Raw genomic sequence first — 8,919 nt, forward strand, 5'->3', positions numbered from 1 at the left:
CCGCTACAGAAGACGGACCATCACAGTGAAATACAAGTTATCATTCAGGAATGCAACATATTTATAAATATTGAAAAGCAAATAGAACAGAAACGTCTTCAGAGTTAATAGACGTGAGATGCCTGCTTTTTATGTTGGGGAAGGCAGTGTGCGGTTACTTTGCAAGCAGGTCCCGAAAAGTACAGGGAGTTGGCAAGTATGTCCCACTGCAAAATGTCCAATAACTGCCAATCTAAAGGGAGGTCTTGCATTTTTTTTCTGTGCCTGGCAGTCCTCTCTGTAACCTGAGAGTCCGCAAAAGGCATGTATCTCTAACCCTGCCTGAGCTTCCTTCATGACCCTATTAAAATTGAAACAAACCAGAGGCAGGACTTAAGCGGGAGCCTCCCCCGACCCAAAGCATTTCTTTTCTTTTGTAATTCTTCTATAATGCACCTTGGCAAGGAAGATTTCTATGCAACTTGAAATCACACACCTTCCTTTGCAGCTACCTCTACTATATGTAAGTTCTCCTTTTAGGGGGGGGGGAATCACCATTGTTTCTATGTGCTTATACAAACTTTTGGGCATTGCAACACAGGTTTGGAAAATAAATCACATAAGACCATTTCAGGGCATTTTGCCCCTGGATCTTTGTACCCTTCCATTACCTCTGACAAGGAACATCGCGGCCGTTACATTCAGAGAAGTCCGCGGCACCCTCGAGGCCTCTAGAAGAGAAAATGTGACGGTGCCCTTGTCAAACAAGAGAAAGGGTACATTCTAATAGCACAAGGAACACAAGTTTGAAGAAAAGAACTAAACTCCTGAAAGGTTACACCCTAAAAATCTGGTGGGTCTCTAAGATGCTACTGCACTCTAATCCTCCACGGTGCGGACGGCAATCTCAACTCCCCTCTGTCTGGAGAGCAGGGGGCGGGGCCACCAGCCATGTGACCATTTTCAAGAGGTGCCGGAACTCCGTTCCACCGCGTTCCTGCTGAAAAAAAGCCCTGATGGCAACTATCAGAAAGGAAGGCTCACTTACCATGGAGAATAATCAAATCATCTCGAAAGACAAAGAGCTTCTGCCTATTCACGGCCAGAAATATTTATATAGGACACACAATACAAGCCGCTGGGATTAAAGAATTGGTCCGTGTCTGAGATCGAAAGGCCCACCATGCATCTTCGCAAAGAAACACTGCTGGGTTCATAGTCACCTGCTCCCTTTCTGCTTATGATCATGAGATTCCAATGTGACTTTTAGAAAATATATTGGATTTTAAAAATGTCATTCTTTGAAAAAAAATAGGAACGGAAATGTCTCTTGAGAAATAGTCCAGTTTAACAACAACAGCATTTGATTTATATACCACCCTTCAGGACAACTTAACGCCCACTCAGAGCGGTTTACAAAGTATGTCATTATTATCTCCACAACAAACACCCTGTGAGGTGGGTGGGGCTGAGAGAGCTCTGAGAGAGCTGTGATGGGCCCAAAGTCACCCAGCTGGCTTCAAGCGGAGCAATGAGGAATCAAACTCGGTTCTCCAGATTAGAGTCCTGCTGCTCTTAACCACTACACCAAACTGGCTCCCAAATGAAAATATAAATGTGTTAAAGAGCACACTGTCTCTTGAAACTGAATCTTGACTATGCACAAGATACCAAGTTAAAAGGAGGGTACAGATATATAAATTTTTAAAAAACAACAGCGCTTTACCCTGTACTGCCAGCACTTCATTGCCCCTGATCCCGCTGTTGGTGACCAAGTTTTTAAAAAGCCGCATTTGAGAGCCCGGAACAAAGAGACTGAAGTGATATCTCACCTGGACTGGTTCTCCCTTTTGACTGAAGGTGAATGAGATGGGCTGGATTCAGCCATATCCTGGAAGAGAAATTGGCACACTGAGATCCAAGAAATTCATGGAAGGATCTAAAGATTGGGTGCCTTGTACATCAAAACCAATTTTACAGATTCTAAGACAGAATTGGGATTTCATAGGCATGCCTGCAAATCATATTCCACAACTTACGGAGTCAGCCTATTATATATTTAGTTATTTTACTTCTTTTATTGCCACCTTTCTCATGGAGACCCAAGGCAAAATTCCAAGTTATAAAACAATATAATCGAGACCAGTATAATCCATGCAAAAAACAATACGATGAAACTGGATTACACAATCAGAGAATGATGAAATAAAGACGGTACAGTACAGCCACGATGAACGACATATACCATTCAACAATCAATAGAGTTTCCAAAAAAACAGGATTTTATGAAAAATTGATGCCCTTTATTGAATATATCATCAAAAATGATACACGAACTCCAAATTCAGTATATCAAACAATTTTAAATTCATAAATTCAGTAATAAACTTTTATAAAGATCCCTAAACAAATAATGTCATCTTTTATATAACGAATAGTAAAATTCTTAAAACACTATAGATATTTGCTGTGAGCTAAAATATAAAGATTGTAATATGACAGTCAAGTTCTCTATAGCAAACTCATATTGTATAGATATAGTTGTATTAATATTACTATCAATATTGTATGAAAAAATTACTTGCATTAGAAATGTAATTGTTTATGAAGTATAATAAAATATTTAATTAAAAATGTATACCATTTACCTGCACACCCAACATGCAGATTGAGGGCCAAGCTACAAGTGATGAATGACACTTGAACGGCAAGTGGATCAAGTGGAGCGGAAGTGGAGGACAAGTGAACAGGGAGAAATACACTTGCCGTTCAAGTGTCATTCATCACTTGTAGCTTGGCTCTAATTTTCCCCAGCAAAAGCTGCTGTGAAAAATAAACAGAAATTTTGTGACACCTTAAAGACTAACAAATTGTCCTAATATCAGCTTGCCTGGGCTGGGACCCACCAAGATGCATTTGACAAAGTGGCCTCTAACACAGAGAATGGTTTTAGGTGGGTAGCTGTGTTGGTCTGCAGAAGAACAACAGGATATGAGTCCAGTGGCACCTTAGAGACCAATGGGATTTCCAGGGCATGAGCTTCCGAGAGTCTTTTGTATCTGAAGAAGGGAGCTCTAACTCTCAAAAGCTCAGACCCTAAAAATCTTCTTGGTCTCTAAGGTACCACTGGACTCAAATCCTGCTGTTCTAATCCACAGAAGTGTCTGCTAGAATAGGTACTTGTCTCCTCTCTAAGGTGCAGGGCCGGCGCCACCATTGAGGCGGTGAGGTGGGCGCCGTGGGCACTGAGGCACCGAAGGGGGCACCGGAGGGGGTGCTGGGGTCAGAGGCGCGCGCCACAGCATGCCTGGCCCACAACTGCAGCAGTCAGCCAGCCCCGCACCACTGCCGTCGCTACCAACACACACGCCCGGCCGGGAGCAGCAGCCGCAGGCCAGGCATCCAGGCGGTGTACGGAACCTCCTCAGCCACCCACCGCGCCCAACTGGGAGTGCAGGCAGCCTCCGCATGCCATCCCAGCCACCCGCCGGCCAATGGGGCCAGCTTGCTGCGTGATGATGTCATCACGTAGTGACATCATCACACAGTCCGGGGGTGCGTGCCCCGGACTGCATGTAGGGGCAGCCGCAGGCACCAGAAACCCTGGCGCCGCCCCTGCTAAGGTGGCACAAGACCTGCTTATTTTAGCTGCCGTAGATTAATGGCTGCTCCTCGGGAAATATTCCCATGGAAGACGTGAGACAAGCTAGGTTGTGTGGGACATCTGAGTTCGCCTGGGAGCTCAAACCTTGAGGAACTTCTTATCTCCAACCAAGTGCAAAAACAATGAAAGAGACGCCTCCAGATTTGACCAGACTCACCGAGGCCTGTCCAACTCCAGGTTGGCTGTTCTATCTAGGGGACCGCCTCTCGTCCTATGTTTCCCAGAACACACTTAGATCAATGGACCAACATCTCTTGGTGGTCCCCGGCCCCAAAGAGATCTGCCTTGCCTCAACCAGGACCAAGGCCTTCTCAGCCCTGGTTCTCGCCTGGTGGAACTCAATGTCTGTGGAGATCTAGGCTCAGCAGGAACTGTTCTCTTTCCACCAGGCCTGTAAGACAGAGATGTTCCACCAAGCATATGGTGGTTGAGGCGGGTGGGCCATGAAACTAGCCTCCTGCCATGGGGGGGGGGGGTGTTACCCCCTGTTCTGTTAACATCTAATAGTTGGCCATCCGGCCCCACGGATTGGTGTTTGGGTTGTGCAATATGTGTGCTGCCGAATTTTAGAAATCGTATTATGTATTTATCGATGTTTGTATCAGGTTTTTAATTAATTATGTTTATGTATTTTATATATGTTGTATTCTCCTCTGAGCCCATTCACAGGGAGAGCAGATTAGAAATAATAATAATAACAACAACAACGGAGCCTACTTAGCAACACTAGCTTGCTCTAAATTTAGCTGTTTGTACTTGGGGTAGGACAGAATGGAAGTGAATCCAAAGTAGGTCCAGCACAGCACAAATGAGTCAGGACAATATCATTATTGCTGTTGTTGTTGTTAATATGGCTGTTCCATGTCCCTCACTTCCCCAAGCAGCGTAAAGCCCAGAAGATATATAACATGGTTCACGAACCAAGATGGTGCATGTTTACTCAGAAGTGAATCTCATTGATTTCACTGGGATTAATTTGCAAGGAGGAGGTGGGCTCGGAATGGCAGCCTTATGCCTGAATAAATTTGTGACATTGAGAGGTCAGTTTAAACAGACACCGACCAAGCGACAGTTTAAACAGACATCCTGCAGAGGGGCAGGCGTGGCTCCTCTCCAACTTGAACAACTGGAGAGCCAGTCTGGTGTGGTGGTTATGAACGGCAGGACTCTAATCTGGAGAGCTGCGTTTGATTCCCCACTCCTCCCCTTGAAGCCAGCTGGCTTACTTTGGGTCAGTCACAGCTCTCTCAGAGCTCTCTCAGCCCCACCCTCTTCACAGGGTGATTATCGTGAGGATAACAACAACACACTTTGTACACTGCTCTGAGCGGGTGTTAAGTTGTCCTGAAGGGCGGTATATAAATCGAACGTTATTATTATTATATTATCATCACATTTAAATCAGGCAATCATTTCCTTTGAAGGAGAGCACGCATACTGGAAAGGTGTGTTCTTCATGGAGAAGTACCTGTTTACTTACAAATACACAAGTGGAGCTGATAGGAAGCAAGCAAACTTGGGGGGGGGGTCCTATTTGGGTGGAAAAGTGGCATAGAAATGTCTTAAATAAATAAAAACTGATATCATAGATCCAATTCCTGAAGAGCTAACTCCAGCTAAACTGTTGGCTGCCCTTTCTGGATTCCGGCTGCTTCTCACTGTCTCTCTGCCATTCCCCCAATCTCTGATGGGTACGAAAAAGATTCCAAGAGATTAAGGATCTTCGGGCTTCTTTTGTTAAGCCTCTAATCACCCATCAGTTGCTAGGCAGAGAAAAGCAGAGGAAGCGTCTCACTGACCATAACCAGCGCAGCCCAACTGGTAATATTATTCGTATTCAAATACTACCACAGTTACGATTCTTATCAACTTTTTTATTAGAATAAGTGGTATTTTACTGAGTATCATGGACAGCCCTAGAATCTATGGCCAAAGTAGGACAAAATCTTTCTTAGACAATTAACTGAATGTTTCGTTCCTTTGAAATACATAAATAAATAAATATGCCCCTGTTGTCCTAACTCTGCTGAAGTTCACAGCAGATGTGTTATCATGCCAAAACCGGCAGCTAGCATCCTCTCCTCATCTCCTTACTCTCCTGTAACAACTAGCACGACATAGTATTTTACTGGAAATATTTGGAAAAGCATGGAAACGGGATTCTACCTGGATGGCTGGAGAGTGCCCTCAAGTCATAGCTGATTTATGGCAACCCTGGTGGTTTTCATGGCAAGAGACTCACAGAGGTGGTTTGTCATTGCCTGCCTCGGCAACCCTGGTCTTTGCTGGAGGTCTCCCACCCAATTACTAACCAAGGCCAATCCTGCTTAGCTTCCGAGATCCGACGAGATCAGGCTCACTCGGGCTATCCAGGTCAGGGTACCTGGATGGTTAGCCAGAAGAAAATTCTGCATCCACCTGCTACCATTCTGATTCATGAGATTCAAGGCTCCGGGATAAACGTATCAGGCTAGGACCTGCATTTACAAGGACCACATACATTCAAAGAGGCCTTTTTCTCAGCTAGGAGGCTGGTATTGTAGGAAAGGGGTCCCAGATGTTTCGCCAATGAGTTAGGAACCATAGATTTCACCATCATGTTGCCTTACATATTATCTGTTGCTTTAACTATGTACTCCTATATACTACTTGTGTTTTATGTTGGCTGATTCCGCACACGTTGGATAATGCACTTCCAATCTTCTTTATAGATCATTTGGAATGGATTTTTTCATGTGTGGAACAAAAAATCCACCTCAAACGATTGATAAAGTGCATTGAAAGCGCATTATCCAACGTGTGCGGAATCAGCCGTTATTTAATGCAAGTCCTAGATTTGATTATATTCTGTTTCAGCAATTCCTCAACCTCATACTGGATCCTTGCTAATACTATATCTTTGTAAACTTATATTCATTTACCCCATGACATTGTTTATGGAAATGTTCTTGACACTGTATGGAAATGCCTGCCCTTGTCCTTGCCACTGATTGTACTAATTTCACACTATGTAATCTGTCTTGAGCCTCAGTGAGAAAGGTGGAATATAAATGAAATAAATAAACAAACAAACAAATAAATACATCCTTAAGGACATCAACACCACAAAACATCCAGCGGTCACCTTAACTGTGCATTTGTGTCATGTCCAATTCTAACCCGCAAGAGATACAAACACACCACACCAACATCCGGTATGTGGCCGCACTAGTTAACCAGTAGTTTCACCACATGAACCACTTGCTGACCTTCTTCCCTTTATGGCTGACTCCTGCTGCAGCTTGACTTGGGGGACGTACCTGAGGACTTTGGGGGTTTCCTTGCTGCGATGTGTCAGACGTGTCCTCTGCCTTCTGGCATGTGACTTTACTCCTCTTGGTCTCCTCTGCCTTCAGAGAGCTTCTTAGCAAAACAAGTAAAGAGAGATTGAATGGGAGCGTCAGCTTGATGCCGAGCACTGGCATGCATGAAAAAATGAAGCTGCTTTATACTGAATCAGAGCATAGGTCCATCGATATTGTCTGCTCGGACTGGCAGCCGTTCTCCAGGGCCTCATGCGAAGATTTCTCACATTATGCTTTTAACTGGAGACACCACGGATTGAACCTGGGACCTTCTGTATGCAAAACGGAGGCTCTTCCACTGAGCCACTGGCTCTCCCCCCTTCATCTCACTCTCCCCACCATCTTGTGCAACTAACATAGATTGCAGACCTATAAGAAGCTGCAAGAGACTAACTGAGGGTATGTCCACACTGCCCAAAACTTCCCATGCAGGAGAGACGCTGTAATGACTGTTCAGCTGCCTTATGGACAAATCGTGTCTGCCTTTGCCAGTCTTTACACTGAAGAAGTGCCAAAATCCAAGGCGTAAAACTTAATTAAAATATCTCGGGGCTAGGAAATATTGCAGACTCCTGTGCATTCTTGAGAAAGTGCAAAGCAAGGTGAGCGTGCCTTGACATTTTCTCCCATGGTGGGGAAATTGTTATGTGGCTCGAGATTACATCACACGCATTCAACGTTGCTTGTAGGGCCCTACATCAAAGGCAGTCTACACCTGGTTTTGTAGAAGAGCCAAATAAATGCAAAAGAATGTTCTCTGGTGAATCAGGCAAAGCCGAGGATTTAAGGTCAAAGTCTAGGTGATGTTCAACTGCCGTTCACTGTTCCAGTATAAAATACAAGCCTTTGCTATCAGTTGGCTGTACGGATCAGGGCGATGGATAGCATTCTCTTTCCGATTCAGTGGAAGTTTACTTTGGAAAAAGAGAACGCACAGCCAACCCAGAACGACGGCTTGGAAATCACGCCCAGACACTCGACAGTAGTCCTCGTTATTCTTCTTTAAATTTTGTTGGGATTCTAAACAATGAATGGTTATTCATGGAATCCACTCAACGGTCTGTTCAGGACAGACTTGTCCCCAACTAATCATTCTTGGTGGCATGGCGAGAGCAAGGTCAGCCTGAATGCTGAAAGGTTGTGGCAATATTGGGAACGTTATGGATCACAAAAGGATTACTTTATTAACAGATTACGAGTTAAGATTTAAGGAATTAAGATGTTAAGGAGAGTTCCTCCAGTGTAGGCGCTCAGCCAGAGCATTTACTTGGCAAAAGTCTCACGGGCTGCAAAGAGAACAGCGCAGCAGACTCGGAAGATTGTAAATCCTGCAGAAATCTGCATGCATTTTGTTCAAATCACTATAAACAAATGGATTGTTTCATAAAAGAAAGAAATAAGCTACGGAATTTGAATAAAACATGGCCAGTATTGATAGATTACGTTATCAACTAAACAGAAAGGAGAAAGCTCTTTTAATTCATTTGATTTCTACCCTTTTACCTACCTACCCCACATCTCTGAAATCTACTTGAGGTAACTATCTTTAATATGCTGTAATACAAATGTTATCATATGTCAGGATTATCAGGCCAGAGTTTGATGGAATTAAGTGCATATCATAAGCTGTAATATAAACGTTATGATATGTCTGGATAAAACTTCAGGCCAGAGTTATATGGAATGAAGTGTATATCATACAACAGTTAAAATATACTCTACACCAAAAGGCAGAGTGGTACAGTGGGTAGTGTCAGACTAGGATTTGGGAGACCCAGGTTCGAATCCTTACTCTGCCATGGAAGCTTGCTGGGTGACCTTGAGCGAATCACATATGCTCAATCTAACCAACCTCACAAGGTCACTGTTGCGAAGGTAAAATGGAGGAAAACAACGTAAATCACTTTAGATTCCTGTTAGGAAGAACTGTGG

Source organism: Eublepharis macularius, chromosome 7 (assembly GCF_028583425.1).
Source record: "Eublepharis macularius isolate TG4126 chromosome 7, MPM_Emac_v1.0, whole genome shotgun sequence".
Lineage (NCBI taxonomy): Eukaryota > Metazoa > Chordata > Lepidosauria > Squamata > Eublepharidae > Eublepharis > Eublepharis macularius.